Source organism: Macaca mulatta, chromosome 14, assembly GCF_049350105.2.
Source record: "Macaca mulatta isolate MMU2019108-1 chromosome 14, T2T-MMU8v2.0, whole genome shotgun sequence".
NCBI classification, from domain to species: Eukaryota; Metazoa; Chordata; class Mammalia; order Primates; family Cercopithecidae; genus Macaca; species Macaca mulatta.
The window spans coordinates 38,234,798-38,252,128 of NC_133419.1; the positions used below are offsets into that span (position 1 = coordinate 38,234,798).

A 17,331-nucleotide genomic window follows, 5' to 3' on the forward strand; every position below is an offset into this window, starting at 1 on the left:
GGGCAGCTGGGTGCAGTGGTACATGCCTGTAATCCCAGCTATTTGAGGGGTTGAGGTAGGAGGACTGCTTGAACTCAGGAGTTTGAGGCCAACCAAGCCAACACAGAAAGTCTCTACCTCTAAAACAATAAAAGAAAAATTTTAAAAATAGGTAAAGAAAAGGAATAGATATTTATCTAAAGAAGACATATAAATGGCCAGCAAGTATATAAAAATGCTATCAATTATCATCAGGTAAATGCAAACCAAAACCACCTCATGAGATATCATCTCACACCTGTTACAATGACTGTAATCAAAAAGACAAAAGATACGTCTTGGTGAGAATATGGAGAAAAGAAAACCCTTGTACACCGTTAATGGGAATGTAAATTATTTTAGCCATTATAGAAAACAGTATGGGGCTTCTAGGTCTGCCGCCGCCGCCACCGCCACCACCACCGCCACCGCCTCCTCGGAACCCAGGCCTGGGGGGCGGTGGGGCCGCGTATGGAGCCCCAGCCCCCCGGAGCTGCCAACATTGCCAATGCCACCGCCACGCTACACACAGGTACCCCTGGGATGGCGTGAGCACTCCCCCAGTGATGGACCCATCTGTGACGCTGTGGCAGTTTCTGCTGCAGCTGCTCAGACAGCAAGGCAATGGCCACATCATCTCCTGGACTTCACGGGATGGTGGTGAATTCAAGCTGGTGGATGCAGAGGAGGTGGCCCGGCTGTGGGGGCTACGCAAGAACAAGACCAACATGAATTACGACAAGCTCAGCCGGGCCTTGCGGTACTACTATGACAAGAATATCATCCGCAAAGTGAGCGGCCAGAAGTTCGTTTACAAGTTTGTGTCCCATCCTGAGGTCGCAGGGTGCTCCACTGAGGACTGCGCGCCCCAGTCAGAGGTGTCTGTTACCTCCGCCAAGCCAAATGCGGCCCTTGCTGCTGTACATGCCGCCCCAGGGGACACTGCCTCTGGAAAGCCAGGCACACCCAAGGATGCAGGAAGGGCAGGCCCGAGCGGTTTGGCACATAGCCGCCGGAACGAGTACATGGGCTCGGGCCTCTATTCCACCTTCACCATCCAGTCTCTGCAGCCACAGCCACCCCCTCATCCTCGGCCGGCTGTGATGCTCCCTAACGCAGCTCCTGCAGGAGCAGCAGCGCCCCCCTCGGGGAGCAGGAGCACCAGTCCAAGCCCCTTTTGCCTGGAGGCTGAGGAGGCCGGCTTGCCTCTGCAGACCATCCTGACCCCGCCCGAGGCCCCAAACCTGAAATCGGAAGAGCTGAATGTGGAGCCAGGTTTGGGCCGGGCTTTGCCCCCGGAAGTGAAAGTGGAAGGGCCCAAGGAAGAGTTGGAAGTTGCCGGGGAGGGCGGGTTTGTGCCGGAAACTACTAAGGCCGAGCCAGAAATCCCTCCACAGGAGGGCGTGCCAGCCCGGCTGCCGGCGGTCGTTATGGACACCGCAAAGCAGGCGGGCGGCCCCGCGGCTTCCAGCCCTGAGATCTCCCAGCCGCAGAAGGGCCGGAAGCCCCAGGACCTAGAGCTTCCACTCAGCCCGAGCCTGCTAGGTGGGCCAGGACCCGAACGGACCCCAGGATCGGGAACTGGCTCCGGCCTCCAGGTGCCTGGGCCGGCGCTAACTCCGTCCCTACTTCCTATGCATACATTGACCCCAGTGCTGCTGACACCCAGCTCGCTGCCTCCCAGCATTCACCTCTGGAGCACCCTGAGTCCCATTGCGCCCCGTAGCCCGGCCAAGCTCTCCTTCCAGTTTCCGACCAGTGGCAGCGCCCAGGTACATATCCTTTCCATCAGCGTGGACGGCCTCTCGACCCCCGTGGTGCTCTCCCCAGGGCCCCGGAAGCCATGACTACCACCACCACCACCACCACCCCCCCCCCACCCCCCCCCCGCCTTCTGGGGTCACTCCATCCATGCTCTCTCCAGCCAGCCATCTTAAGGAGAAACATAGTTCAACTGAAAGACTCATTCTGTGATTGTGGTGGGGTGGGGATCCTTGAGAAGAATTACTCTCAGGAGTAATTCTCATTATCTCCTCCACAGAAAACACACAGCTTCCACAACGTCTCTGTTTTCTGTCAGTCCCCCAGTGGCCGCCCTTACACGTCTCCTACATCAATGGTAGGGACAGTTTATTTATTTATTTTTTGAAGGCCACTGGGAGGAGCCTGACCTAACCTTTTAGGGTGGTTAGGACATCTCCCCCACCTCCCCGCTTTTTTTCCCCAAGACAAGACAATCGGGGTCTGGCTTGAGAACGAAGTTTCTTTCTTTATTTCTCAGCCTGCCCTTGGGGAGATAAGGGAGCCTTGTCTCCATTTTCAGATGTGAGTAGAAGAGTTAGTTTGTTTTATTATTCCTGGCCATACTCAGGGGTCCAGGAAGAATTTGTACCGTTTAATGGGTTGGGAGTCTTGGCCAAGGAAGAATCACACCCTTGGAATAGAAATTTCCACCTCCCCAGCCTTTCTCTCAGACAGCTTATCCTTTTTCAACCAACTTTGGCCAGGGAGGAATGTCACTTTTGTTCTTCTTTCCCCTGAAAAGCCATTCCTTTGTCTGCCAACCTCCCTGGGGTCCCGTCTGTTTCCTCCCAATGGAGGGTTTTTTTGGGGGGTGGTCCCCATCTGGGGGGCCCCTTCAGCCAGTACTCCAGGTCTCCCTGTCTCTCCCCCGCTGCCATTTTGATAGTATAATCTATTTTTAAATGGGGCTTTTCAATAGGGGAGAGGGAGTCATCTCTTCCTATATTTGGTGGGGTGGGTGGGAAGGAAGGGATTTGGGGGGGAATCTTCCTGCCGCCTCCCTCCTCCAAGTGTTTATTTTTGATACCAAACGTGTATTTTCAGTTCCCTCCCTCCCAGCCCCCCAATTACCTGCGGGAGGGTACAAAGGACCCTTTCAATGTCCCTGGAGTTGGGAGGGAGGAATGGGGGACATAAAGCCTGTCCTGTCTCTATTCTAGGCAAGAGAGAGTGGGTTCAAAAGACTCCCGGGCTCACCTGTTAGCGCTGGCCCAGCCCAGGCCTCCGGACCTGGGAGTTGGTGATTTGGGGGACGGTGCTACACTCATCTCTACTGTTTGTTTTACTTCCCCAAAGTGGACCTTTTTTTCCCCTAAAGAGTCCCAGAGAATGGGGAATTGTTCCTGTAAATATATATTTTTCAAAGTGAAAAAAAAGAAAACAGTATGGAGGTTTTCCCCCAAATAACATATAGAATTACCATTCCAGCAGTATCATTACTGGCCATTATAGGCAAAGGAAATGAAATCAGTATGTCAATGAGATATTTGCATTCTCATGTTCATAGCAGCATTATTCAGAACAGCCAAAATATGGAAACAACTAAATGTCCATTGATAGATGAGTGGATTAAAAATGTGGTATATATCTAAACCCATATCTATCTATCTATCTATCTATCTATCTATCTATCTATCTATCTATCTATCTATCATCTGTCTACACACACACACACACACACACACACACACACACACATACACACACACACCGCTGAATATTATTCAGCCCTAAAAGGGAAGGAAAATTCTGTCATTTTTGGTAACACAGATCAACTCGAAGGGCATTATGCTAAGTGAAATAAGTCAGGCACAGAAAGACAAGTGCAATATGATCTCACTTATACAGGAATCTAAAATTGCCAGACTCATAGAAGTCATGAGCAGAACAGTGGGTGCCAGGGGCTGGGAGGTGGGAGAAATGGGGATATGTTGGTCAAAGCATACTACTTATTCAGGATAAATAAGTTCTGGAGATCCAATGTACAACATAGTGACTATAGTTAATAATACTGTCTTGTGTACTCAAAATTTGCTGAAAGAGTAATCTCAAGCATTCTTGCCCCCCAGCATACAATGATAACTACGTAAAGTTATGAATATATTAATTAGTTTGATTGTGGGAATTATTTCACAATGTATACATAAGCATCACATTGACCATTATGTTTACAACTTTTAGTTGTCAATTTACCTCTATAAAACAGGAAAAATAACAACATAAAGTGAAAAAAGATTATTAGTTTTAATTGTATTGACAGTAAGATTACAAGAGTAGTAATAGTAGTAGAGGTAGCAGTAGTAGTAAAAAGTAATGATAGTTTACAGTTTTTGAATGTTTTCTTTATGCCACTCAGTGTTTGAAGTTCTTTTATATAATAACTCATTGAATCCTCATTTCAAGCCAAAGAAAAAAAATCTACTGTAATTACTAACAAAACAGAAGTAGAAAGAGGCTAGGAAATACCAGCACACAGATGATTTATCTTAAGTTCTTGTAGGAATAAGACCATTTAAAAATTATTCTTATTTATTTTTATGAAGTTCTTTGTGTGCTCATATATATATTAAACTCAATGCATTTAAAAAAATATACTCATTCATGTGTTTGAAAATTTTTTGGCTGAAAGTATTTTGATATAACTTGAAATGTGAAACACTAATACTTAATGAATACTCAGTCCAGGGATTCATTTTCTACCATGAGGAACATTGTTCCTCTGCTTAAAGATGGTGTTGTGCCCATGTCACACCAACTATTGAAGTGACTGACCACTCCTATAGACATCTGTGCCAAGAAACATCAATTACATTTCAGACTGTTCTTTTGAGCTTTCCATCTTTTATTTTTTTCTTCTACTAGGTTTGAATGAGAGAGGAAGAAGCACATTTCCAATCATTAGGGGAACCTGAGAACATTATCTCCAACCCATTTTGCCAAATGGATGTCCTGAGAAAGGTGTTCCAAGAGAGGTGATGTCAGGTTAGTGTCTGATTGGAGGGTGCCCAAGGCACATGGGAGAATGTGGAAGAACTAGAAAGACTTCGGTGTTGCTCATGTTAAATTACTTAGGTATCTCTGTAGAAACTTGGTGGATCATTCCTTCTCTTCACAATCCGTTTCTTAAATTTATGATAAATGTGAAAGGTCATCAAAACAAAAGCAGGGCAAAATGGGAAAATAAGTTCCCACTTTAACTTTTTCTGGATTATTTAAAGGCCTACTGGGACAAATGTGATGAAAATTAAAAAAAATAAAAAAAATCACAGATCATCAGTATTTAAAAGCAAATACTTTCTGAAAATTATAGCTTGTATGTTAACATGATTTGTTGAAATCTGTTTTTGTAATTTAACCATCTTGACTTGTTAGAATTGAGCTCAGTTGAAGCACCATGGCAATTTAGTTAGATGATAAGCTACTGTGTTTCTCTGAAGTAAAGAAAAATGTAGATGCTCCTAGCTATACAGGATGAATTTTTATCAGTGAGATTTCTTTGGCAAACTAAATAACACCTGCAAAACAAATTTTCTTATTTTATACTTATTTTTCTTATTTATTTATTTATTTATTTATTTATTTATTATACTTTAAGTTCTAGGATACATGTACATGCAGGTTTGTTACATATGTATACATGTGCCATGTTGGTGTGCTGCACCCATTAACTCATCATTTACATTAGGTGTATCTCCTAATGCTATCCCTCCCCCGTACCCCCACCCCACGACAGGCCCCAGTGTGTGATGTTCCCCTTCCTGTGTCCAGTTGTTCTCTTCGTTCAATTCCCACCTATGAGTGAGAACATGTGGTGTTTGGTTTTCTGTTCTTGTGATAGTTTGCTGAGAATGATAGTTTCTAGCTGCACCAGTATCCCTACAGAGGACATGAACTCATCCTTTTTTATGGCTGCATAGTGTATGGTGTACATGTGCCACATTTTCTTAATCCAGCCTGTCACTGATGGACATTTGGTTCCAAGTCTTTGCTATTGTGGCACATATTCCATATGCAGCCATGTGCAGAAAGCTGAAACTGGATCCATTCCTTACACCTTATCCAAAAATTAACTAAAGATGGATTAAAGACTTAAATGCAAGACCGAAAACCATAAAAACCCTAGAAGTAAACCTAGGCAATATCATTCAGGACATAGGCATGGACCAAGACTTCATGACTAAAACGCCAAAAGCAATGGCAACAAAAGTCAAAATTGACAAATGGGATCTAATTAAACTAAAGAGCTTCTGCACAGCAAAAGAAACTATAATTAGAGTGAACAGGCAGCCTACAGAATGGGAGAAAATTTTTGCCATCTATCCATCTGACAAAGGGCTAATATCCAGAATCTACAAAGAATTTCAACAAATTTACAAGAAATAAACAATGCCATCAAAAAGTGGGCAAAGGATATGAACAGACACTTTTCAAAAGAAGACGTTTATGCAGCCAATATATATATGAAAAAAAGCTCATCATCACTGGTCATTAGAGAAATGCAAATCAAAACCACAATGAGATACCATCTCATGCCAGGAATGGTGATCATGAAAAACTCAGGAAACAATAGATGCTGGAGAGGATGTGGAGAAATAGGAACACTTTTACACTGTTGGTGGGAGTGTAAATGAGTTCAAGCATTGTGGAAGACAGTGTGGCAATTCCTCTAGGATCTAGAACCAGAAATATCATTTGACCAAGCCATCCCATTACTGGGTATATACCCAAAGGATTATAAATCAATCTGCTATAAAGACAGATGCACATGTATGTTTATTGCAGCACTGTTCACAATAGCAAAGACTTGGAACCAACCCAAATGCTCATCAGTGATAGACTGGATAAAGAAAATGTGGCACACCCTATGGAATACTATGCAGCCATAAAAAAGGATGAGTTCATGTCCTTTGCAGGGACATGGATGACACTGGAAACCATCATTCTCAGCAAACTATCACAAGAACAGAAAACCAAATACCACATGCTCTCACTCATAAATGGGAGTTGAACAATGAGAACACATGGGCACAAGGAGGGGAACATAACACACTGGGGCCTGTCATGGAGTAGGGGGAGCACGGAGGGATAGCATTAGGAGAAATGCCTAATGTAGATGACGGGTTGATAGGTGCAGCAAACCACCACGGCATGTGTATACCTATGTAACAAACATGCACATTCCGCACAGGTACCCCAGCACTTAAAGTATAATTTAAAAAAAATTAGTAGCTAACCTTCAAGATTGTTGTGTGTTAATTAACCTCACCATTTGACATTTCAGCTTTGGAGAGAGAGGGCAAGAAGTTTTCTAGACATTACACCATGGAGGTTTAAGTATATTGTTATTATTTTATATTTCAACCTTTAAATAATAAAATCAATTAATTTTTACTTGGTAAGATGGAATTTGACCAGACAATATTTGTAGTGCCTCTCTTTAACATCATTTAAATACATACATACTCTACTCAAGATACCTGCTACCTAAGGCTCTTCAACTTGAAGTCTTTTTAAAATTGTAAAATGGTCATTATTATTATTTTTAAACTTGGTTTAATAGGTGGCTGAGATACTGAACAATTTGTGAATATATTCTCATGTGAATAATGAATTCTATAAAGCGATTAGAGGCCAGGTGCAGTGGCCTATAATCCCAGCACTTAGGGAGGCTGGAGCAGAAGGATTGTTTGAGAACAGGAATTTGAGACTGGCCTGGACAACATGATGAGACTCCCCCACATCTAGAAAAAAAAAAAAAAAGGCAGGCATGGTGGTGCATATCTGTACTCTGAGTTACTTGGGAGGTTAAGACAGCAGGATCGCTTGAACCCAAGAGTTTGAGGTTACAGTTAGTTGTGATTGCATCATTACATTCCAGCCTGGATGACAGACCAAGACCCTATCTCAGCAACTATAACAACAAAATAACGCCATTAGAAAAACCAGTCCATTCTCCAAAATAGGTTCACAATTCTGCTTGCATTAAATTTCATGCGAACAATTCATTTGTAAATTATACAAAGGAAAACATTAGCTTCACTTCAGTGGAATCACCATATTCAGATTGGAACTCAAATTATCAAGGTTTTGTTTTCTGATGCAATGGAAAGTACTGGGTTTAGATTTTAGGAAACTCCTAAATTATTTGAACCAGAACATACATTCATTATGAGAAACCTTACATTTTTAATCAAATCCATACCTGTAATATACATTCTTGAGTTTCATTAAGGGAACAAAACAATTGAAAATGTGCACAATGGCTTTAATTGGCCAACATTTTAAAGAGGCATGTTAACAAAAAGCCAGGGTATCACATGCAGTCACCATTCTTTGGGATGGGTTGTGGATTATTCAGGGAACATTGTGAAAATCCAACCAGAATCCTCCTTCCCCCATCCCCAGTCTCCTTTTAGACAGCGTTCTCTCTGTCTCCTCTGTATACTTTCTGGATCAGCTTAGGGATTGCAAAGTAATTTGACTATCAGACTAAGCCAAACGTAATTGGGAAAGAGAAGCTGCCAAGAAGCAATCAGATCCACTGCATTCCAAAAACCAAGTCTATTCCAAATGCTTGATCGACCATCCCCAGCACAGCCCACATGGCTGTGAGCTACATGTGACTAGAGTTCTAACTGGATGCTCCCCACCACCTCAGTCCACAGACTTGAATTCACAAACCCTCCCAATAAGGAGAAAAGGAAGTTGAGCTGAATAATACCTGTTCTCAGATATGCTTTACACAGCAAACCACACAAAACTTACCAAGTACAGAAACTGTCAGGTTTGGTTCTTAAGTCCTTTGGAGAGGGAGCCTTCTGATGCCCGTCATATCCCAGGATTGATCTGTCCCCAGTTTCCAGTCTGATGTGGTACTTTTTCTTGGAAGCCTTTTTGCTCCTGGCAGTTTCACTGTGGCCCTGCCCCTGGACACAGCTGAGGTTTGCAAATAAGGAAGGATGTCTCAATCTGAAGGTGTAGCAACTACTGAAGGGAGCTTGAAGGTATTTTTGTCTTTGTTTTTTTTGTGCTGTTTTGTTTTATTTAAAAAAGAAAAGAGCCTTTATGGCCTAAGGAGTTACCAAGAGAAAATACTTTGACTACTGCTGGTTCCCAAAACCACAAAACCCCAGAACTCAATGCAAAGCATTGCCTCAGTTTAGAATCTTTCTTGATAGAAGGAAAAGCAGTTCTCACCTGTCTTATCTTCTATTTCTGGACCAGCAGTGGCAACGGCAGCAAGTGAACAAGCAGTTCACTTCTTTCCCACCTGTTCAGTGTGACAGCTCATTTATTGCACAACTCACTTAGGGCAGAGGCATTGAGATGTGCATTTAACAGGGAGGAGCTACCAGCACTCACCCTAGCAGAGGTGAAGGGGTATCTCCTTGTCAACAGAGTATTCCAATATGAGCCTCTTTAAATGGAGCTTGAGTTGTTATAAGGGACTGGTAGAAAGACAGGGATTGGCCCCCTAAGCTTGATGCCCTCCTTTCTCTGCAGTTTTGGCTGGAATACACAGTAATTGCCAGAGAGCTTGGGGCTCTTTTGAAGGTACTTCGTTGCCCAGTGATTTGATTCACAACACACAGCCCTTAGGGCAACAAAAGGGAAAGGCCAGAATAGGCAGCATGCCAGGATTCAGAGCCTGACTGCCAGGCATACTCTTGGAGAGTGCCCAGTGCAGGGGGAGCGATTGTTGGACTGGTCTTAGGTGCTAGGTCCTAACAGAGTCTAGATTACATTAAAAGAAAGTCTGCAGGTGGAAATTAAGGTCCAGGTGAGAGATGCATGAGTCCTCTGCCCTCCTCCCACCTAACACCCGCTTCCTAGGCAGATGTAGAAGAAGCCTGCAACTTGTTGCTTCTTGCCCGAAGGATTTACAGGGCTGTGAGTGAGACTCAATGAAAAAAGAATAAGAGGTAACCACAGAGAAAGAAAATGCAGCCCAACTCTCTGGTGGCCTCCTTTATGGGAAATCTCCCCTTCCAGAATGGCAGAATCCCCTCCCTAAATGATGCTTTGTCAGATCCTTTAACAATAAAATTTAAACTGTTTCCCTGAATCTGAAGAAAGGAACCTCTTTTCCACTTTCCTCCTTTCTTCCCCCCAGTCTCCAGGTCAAATTATTGACACACACTATCCAGTGAAAACAACAGCAGGTTTTGTTTTCCATGTATAAGAGGAGGGTGTGTATATGTGGGGTGCCGTCATAAATGTGACCAGCATCTTAAACCCACAGTAACTGAAGTTATAGGTTTGCCAAAAGCATAATAATTCATGACATCACAGAAATACACACAATTAATTTTTCCTTTACACTTTGTACTTTAGTAACAATTACTGGAATAAATTAGGTAAATTCTGTCTCAGCTTTAAGAAAGTTGCTGACAAGAATGTGCCGAATATATGTGTTTTCTAATGGAATGATTAAATAAAACAAACAACAAATAAACCAACAAGTAAATCTGTTAATAAAGTTTACAGACTTGCACATAAAGAATCGATTCTCACAAATAGGCAAATAATCAAAACGCTGCTTTCCACTGTAAGAAGCTTCTTAAGTGAACATGGGAGTGCAGCCATCTCTTGGACATGCTTATTTTATATCCTCTGGATATGTATCCAGAGGTGGGATTGCAGAATCATATGATAGTTCTATTTTTAATTTTCTGAGGAACCACCATACTGTTTTCCATAATGGTTGTACCAGTTTACATTTCCAGCAACAGTGTATGTATTAATCTATTCTCACACTGCTATAAAGACATACCTGAGACTGAGTAATTTATCAAGTTTACTGACTCATCGTTCTGCATGTCTAGGGAGGCCTCAGGAAACTTACAATCATGGCAGAAGGCAAGAGAGAAGCAAAGGCATATCTTACATGGTGGCAGGCAAGAGAGAGCAAATGAATGAAGGGAGAAGAGCCCCTTGTAAAACCATCACATCTTGTGAGAACTCACTCACTATGACAAGAACAGTATGGAGGAAACCTCTCCCATGATCCATCACCCCCCACCAGATCCTTCCCTGGACATGTGGGGATTATGGGGATTACAATCCAAGATGAGATTTGAGTAGGGACACAGAGTCAAACCATATTAGTGTACAAGGATTCCTTTTTCTCTACATTCTCTTCAATACTCATCTGTTGTCTTTTTGATGAAAGCCATTCCAACAGTGTAAGATAGTTTCTCATTGTAGTTTGAGTTTTAATTTACATTTCCATGATGAGTAGTGATTTGAGCATTGTTTTCATATATCTGTTGGACATTTGCATGTCTTCTTTTGAGAAATGTCTATTCAGATCCTTTGTTTATTTTTTTATCAGATTTTTTTTTTCTATTGAGTTGTTTGCTGTTGAGTGTTTCTTATATATTTTGGATACTCCTTGTCAGATGGATAGTTTACAAATATTTTTTCCCATTCCATAGATTATCTTTTCACCCTGTTGACTGTTGCTTTGTTTGTGCAAAAGCTTTTTTTTTAATGCCACCTCATTTATTTGTGCTTTTTTTGCCTGTGTCATATACAAAAAACCATTGCCTAGACCAATGTCATTATAGCATTGTTCACAATAATCAATAAAGGAAATTAACCTGGGCTCATCAATAGATGAATGGATAAAGAAAATATGTTGTGTGTGTGCGTCTGTGTATGTGTGTGTGTGCATGTAATGGAATTCTATTCAGTCTTGGAAAAGAATTATAATTTGTGACAACACGGATGAGCTTGCAGGACATGTACTAAGTGAATTAAGCCAGGCACAGAAATATGAGCACTGCATGATTTCACTCACACGTGGCAACTAAAAAAGTCAAACTCATAGAAGCATAGAGTAGTATGGTGGTTGTCAGGGGGTGAGAGTGGGGACAGGGGAGTGGCGAGATGATGGCCAAAGCGTACAAAAATTTAGTCAGATAGGATTAATAAGTTCAGGCGATCTACTCTACTACAGTTAATAATAATATCTTATATACTTGAAAATGGCTAAGAGACTAAATAGTAAATGTCCTCACAACATAAAATAATAGGTATATGAGGTGATGGGCATGTTAATTCTTTTGATTTCATGATTTCATAGTATATAATACATTAAAACATCAAGTTGTACACCATAAATATATATAATTTTTACCTGCCAACTATACCTTAATTAATTTTTTTAACCTTAAGTTCAGGGTTACAGATGCAGCTTTGTTATATAAGTAAACTCATGTCTTGGGGGTTTGTTGTACAGATTATTTTGTTACTCAGGTATTAGACCTAATACCCATTAGTTATTTTTCCTGATCACCTCTCTCCTCCCATTCTCTACCTTGCAATAGGATGCAGTGCCTGTTATTCTTTTCTATGTGTCCATGTGTTCTCATCTTTTAACCCTCATTTATAAGTGAGAACATGCAATATTTGGTTTTCTATTCCTGTATTAGTTTGCTAAGGATAATGGCCTCCAGCTCCATCCATGTCGCTGCAAAGGATATGATCTCATCCTTTTTTATGGCTGCATAGTATCCCGTGATGTATATGTATCACATTTTCTTTATCCAGTCTACCATTGATGGGCACTTTGGTTGATTCCATGTCTTTGCTATTGTGAATAGTGCTGCAATGAACATATGCTTGCATTTGTCTTTATGATAGAATTATTCCTTTGGGTATATACTCAGTAGTGATATTGCTGGGTTGAATGGCAGTTCTGCTTTTAGGTCTTTAAGGAATCACCAAACTGTTTTGCACTATGGTTGAACTAATTTACACTCCCATCAACAGTATATAAGCATTTTCTCTGTAACCTCACCAGCATCTTTTTTTTTTTTTAAACTTTTTAACTGTAGCCATTCCGACTGGATCTGAAATGGTATCTCTTTGTGATTTTGATTTGCATTTCTCTAATGATCAGTGATGTTGAGCTTTTTTTCATATGCTTGTTGGCTGCATGTATGTCTTCTTATGAAAAGTGTTCATGTCCTTTGCCTACTTTTTAATGTAGTTTGTTTTTTCTTATAAATTTGCTTAAGTTTCCGTATGAAAGCTGGATATTAGACCTTTGCCAGATGCAAAATTTGCAAATATTTTCTTTCATTTCTATAGGCTGTCTGTTTACTCTGTCAATAGTTTCTATTGCTGTCCAGAAGCTTTTTAGTTTAATTAGATCTCATTTGTAATTTTCGCTTTTGCTGTAATTGCTTTTGGCATCTTCATCATGAAATCTTTGCCCATTCCTGTGTTCAGAATGGTATTGCCTAGGTTGTCTTCCAGGGTTTTTATAGTCTTGAGTTTTACATTTTTGTCTTTAATTGTGAGTTAATTTTTGTATATGGTATAAAGAAGGCATCCATTTTCAATCTTCTGCTTATGACTAGCTAGTTATCCCAGCACCATTTATTGAATAAGGAGTCCTTTTCCTATTGCTTATTTTTGTCAGCTTTGTTGAAGATCAGCTAGTTGTAGGTGTGCCACTTTATTCTGGGTTTTTATTCTGTTCCACCAGCCTATTTGTCTGTTTTTGTACTGGTACCATGCTGTTTTGGTTACTGCTGCCCCATAGTATAGTTTAAAGTTGGGGGTAGCATGATGCCTCCAGCTTTGGAGAAGAGGGAGTTCCTTCTCCTCAATTCTTCTTGCTTAGGATATTCGTGGCTATTAGGGCTCTTTTTTGGTTCATATGAATTTTAAAATATTTTTTGTACTTCTGTGAAGAATGTCATTAGTAGTTTGATAGGCACAGCCTTGAATATATAAATTGCTTTGGACATTATGGCCATCTTAATGATATTTATTGTTTTTATTCATGAGCATGGAACTTTTTTTTTCATTTGTTTCATCTCTGATTTCTTTGAGCAATGTTTTGTAGTTCTCCTTGCAGATATCTTTTAGCTGTATTCATAGGTATTTTTTTCTTTTTGTGGCAATTGTGAATAGAATCGAGTTTCTGATTTGACTCTCAGCTTAACTATTGTTGATGTATAGGAGTGCTAGTGATTTTGGTATACCAATTATTTTTATCCTGAGATTTTGCTGAAGTTGTTTATCAGCTTAAGGAGCTTTTGGGCTGAGACTATGAAGTTTTCTAGATATAGTATTATTTTGTCTGCAAAAAGGGGAGTTTGTCTGCAAAAAGGGTGGTGTCAGCCAAAGTGGCAGCAGCCATCCTGCAGTAGCAGCAGGATCCATTCTCATTTGCAGTGGCAGCAGCACAGTGGGTACATACTCCTTAGTTGTGCCCAGGCCTCCCTCCATGCAGGCATTCACCACAGTCGTGAAGGCAGCATGGCTCATGGTGGTGGTGGTGGTGGTGGGGGGTGTTGCTGGCAACCGTGCCTGTGGTGGCACTGGTGATGGGGTTAGCATGCGGGTGGAGTGCTTGTAGGTGCAAGACTGTGTGTTTTCTGTGTGCCACAGGCAAGAGTAGTCACTCAGGGTTGGGGAGGGTCTGCTGTTCTCTGTGCATAGTTTCACTCCCTTGGTAGTGTTGGCACCAGGGCTAAGCAGGGGATGGGGCTGGTTGGCTTTGTGCCTGCCAAGGCTCTACTACAGTGATGGTCCAGGAGGGTGAGCAGAGTGCACTCCCACCCCATCAGTAACAGGCAGGGTGCATACATAAACGTGTGGGACAAGGAAGGCAAAACCTGCCCAGGTACATATGTGCCAGCAAAGCCGTATCAGGGGTTGCTGTGGGCCCAGGGTAAGCTGCAGCATGGGGAGGGAGCAGGCAGGTTGGTGCACGGCAGTGAGGGCCAGGCACCATCAGCCAGTGCAGGAGCTATGATGCAGCCCCCGTGGCACCCTGTAGCTGCCCTGCAAGCAGGTGTGGCTAGGTTTGGTCCTGGGAGAGGCCATGAGTCCAACAGGTGCTTAGGTCTTACTGACACAGTCTTATGGGCAAGACATTGCTGCAGAGTTCAGGTCCGAGACAATTCTCCTAGAGCTAAAGTCTCCTATGGGAGCAAATTGCACCTAGGAAGATGGGCTTCCCTGGCTGTATTCTGCTACAGACACTCCCACGCCAAACCCTGTAGGCCCTGCTTCCACTGGCATGCTGCTCCTATCACTTCTCTAAGCAGCTCTGCCTGCCAACTCAAGTGTCTGTGGTGTTTGAGGGGTCTCCGCCCACTGCGATTCCAGAGGCTGATGGCAAGAGTGGGTTTCTCCTCACTGGTTCAACTTACCCATTCCCTCGAGGTTTTTGGGGGCCAGGAATGAGTCCTGGTGCATGATAGCCCCATGCACGGTTCCCAGCTTCCTCCCACTTCAATCCAGCTTCTGTGTCTTCCCTCCGTCCACTCTTGGTGCCTTCCCTCCGAAGATCTGTTGGGAGTGCACCAGTTGTCTTGGTCCCTTGGTGGCAGCTGGTTCACCTGGCTGTGAAAGCCTCTTTAAGACTGAAAAAAAAAAAAAAAAAAGAAAGCATTTCCCTGAGGACTCTCTTTTCTCTATGTTAACTTTTTACAGGCTTCAGCTTGCCTTCACATACAGCCTCTAAATGTACTATCCTAGAAGTAGTGAACAATGTTAATATTCTAGATTTCAGATGGAGAAAATGAGACCATAGTGTTTCATGAACTACAGATGGTTGCAAAACATGTAACAGGCAGCATTGGTATCACAGCCAGTGTTGCTGACACTTTGCCTTCCAGGTTATTATGAAGGTATATTTCTAAATTCTTAGGTAAATAATGAAAGTGCTCTTATTACCCATGGTGACATGTGCCATGATCGGGGAGCAAAACTAATCCACAATTTGCAAAACGATTCAGCTGGGCAGGTAGAAGGAGCACTTTTTTCATGGAATGCGAAGCTGCTCTGAGTCCTTCCAATGACAATTATTTTGTGATAAATAAATATCACTAATTGTTTTGCTTACCAAAATTAACACCTAGGCCCTGAATTTTTAGTCATTCAGTCTCCAAGAACTTGGTAAGCTCTGAGTAAATAGTATGCTGCCAATAAATGGTAATTACTAATATTTTACTTGAGCTAAAAAGGGGTGTTAGTATAAACAATTAGATCTTTAAAATACTTTGATGATTTTATAACTTACCTTAGTGGAACAGGAGTTCCATGAGGGCTTTGAAACTTCTGTATTTAGTAGCATTCTTAGATCAGGCAATAGAGGCCTCTATCCTGAGCCCTGTGTCTTCCATCTGCACCACTCTCTAAGGGGTGATTTATTGGTAAGAAAAAGGGACTTACCCAGAGCCTACACCGTCCTTCTTTTCTAGATAATGCTGAAATTTCAGACCTTTAAAGACTTGTGTCTGCTTCCAGAATCTGTGAGTATTCTCTCCCTTCATCCAGTCGACTGAGGTTGTTCTGTACCCCTGGTGTATATGCCCCTAGGCCCAGGGAGGTGATCTAGGGCAGCTCTTTCTATGTGTGTGTGGTGTACAGATAGACAAAGCTTTGATGTGTGTGCTGGAGTGTCCACAGGGGTTCACATGAACTCCTTCCCAGTTCGTGATGAAACTTGGGATGTGATGAGAAGTGGAGAGGGCTAGGGCCTCATCCTGCAGGTGAGGGGGCATAGTTCTGGGGAATGGCTCTCTCTCCTCTGCCAAATTCTGGTGTGGAACAAGTAGGAATCTGGGACTAAATTCAAACTTGGCCTTCCATGTAACTATGAAGGTATATTTTTAAAAATTAAGGAGTATAACATATTTTATTCAAAGGTTAGGTTGTTATAAGAAGTGCTGTGCTTGTAAATGCTTAAAAAGAGGCTCTCTAAAGACAAACCAACAAACAAAAAGACAATTTGTAGTGTCTGCCCTTTACCATGGTCTAAATATTCCCACCATGGCTGATTTCAAGCTACCAGTACAACATTAATAAATCTGAATTTGGGAAGAGAGGCCGATGGCCTGTACCTGGCTCCAGCACACCAGCGTTTATAATTTTAAAAATTTAGACATCTGGTATAGGGACCTCAATTTGTATGCTCATCCTGAGTCCCCCAAATGTTAGTGATGGGCTCTAGTGCACAGGAAAGTACCAGCATGGGGCCAGGCATGGTGGCTCATGCCTGTAATCCCAGCACTTTGGGAGGCCGAGGTGGGCGGATCACCTGAGGTTGAGAGTTCAAGACCAGCCTGACCAGCATGGAGAAACCCTGTTTCTACTAAAAATACAAAAGTATCCGGGTGTGGTGGTGCATGCCTGTAATCGCAGCTATTCGGGCGCTGAGGCAGGAGAATTGCTTGAACCCAGGAAGTGGAGGTTGCATTGAGCCAAGATGGTGCCATTGCACCTCAGCCTGGGCAACAAGGGCGAAACTCCATCTCAAATAATAAAAAAAAAATTGCCAGCATATAATAGAGTCCCTTAAATACTTCTCACATAAAAGAGTCTGTTAGTTGTGTGACTTTAGGCAAGCCATTCATCTATAAATTAATATGTATTTTACAGAGTTCTTGACTAAATGAGACAGTTCATGTGAAAGCATCTAGCATGGTTCTTGGCATCTTATATACAACCAATAAATGTTGTTGAAAGAATGAGTACTAGACA

The 17,331-nt window shown here is 42.3% G+C and overlaps 1 protein-coding gene, 1 long non-coding RNA gene and 1 pseudogene across 5 annotated transcripts in view; 2 read left to right on the forward strand and 1 right to left on the reverse strand.

Moving 5' to 3' along the window:
• Positions 1-4,810, forward strand: part of LOC144334557 (uncharacterized) — a 177,302-nt gene extending 172,492 nt beyond the window's left edge. The window contains exon 4 of the long non-coding RNA XR_013404522.1: positions 4,684-4,810. This is a non-coding gene — a long non-coding RNA (uncharacterized LOC144334557). The remainder of the gene's footprint in view (positions 1-4,683) is intronic.
• BBOX1 (gamma-butyrobetaine hydroxylase 1) overlaps positions 1-9,232 on the reverse strand; it is a 91,643-nt gene extending 82,411 nt beyond the window's left edge. Inside the window, exon 1 of one of the 3 annotated variants that reach the window (XM_028833552.2) lies at positions 9,019-9,232. The gene's annotated coding sequence lies outside the window, so the exon portion shown is untranslated. Of the gene's footprint in view, positions 1-1,262; positions 1,326-8,586 lie in introns of those variants that run through there. The other 2 variants (XM_015114605.3, XM_028833553.2) reach the window with 2 other exon arrangements.
• On the forward strand, positions 420-1,865 carry LOC114672301 (ETS domain-containing protein Elk-1 pseudogene; annotated as a pseudogene). The gene has a single exon (XR_013404521.1). The product of XR_013404521.1 is annotated as an ETS domain-containing protein Elk-1 pseudogene (transcript).
• Positions 9,233-17,331: the final 8,099 nt, after the last annotated feature.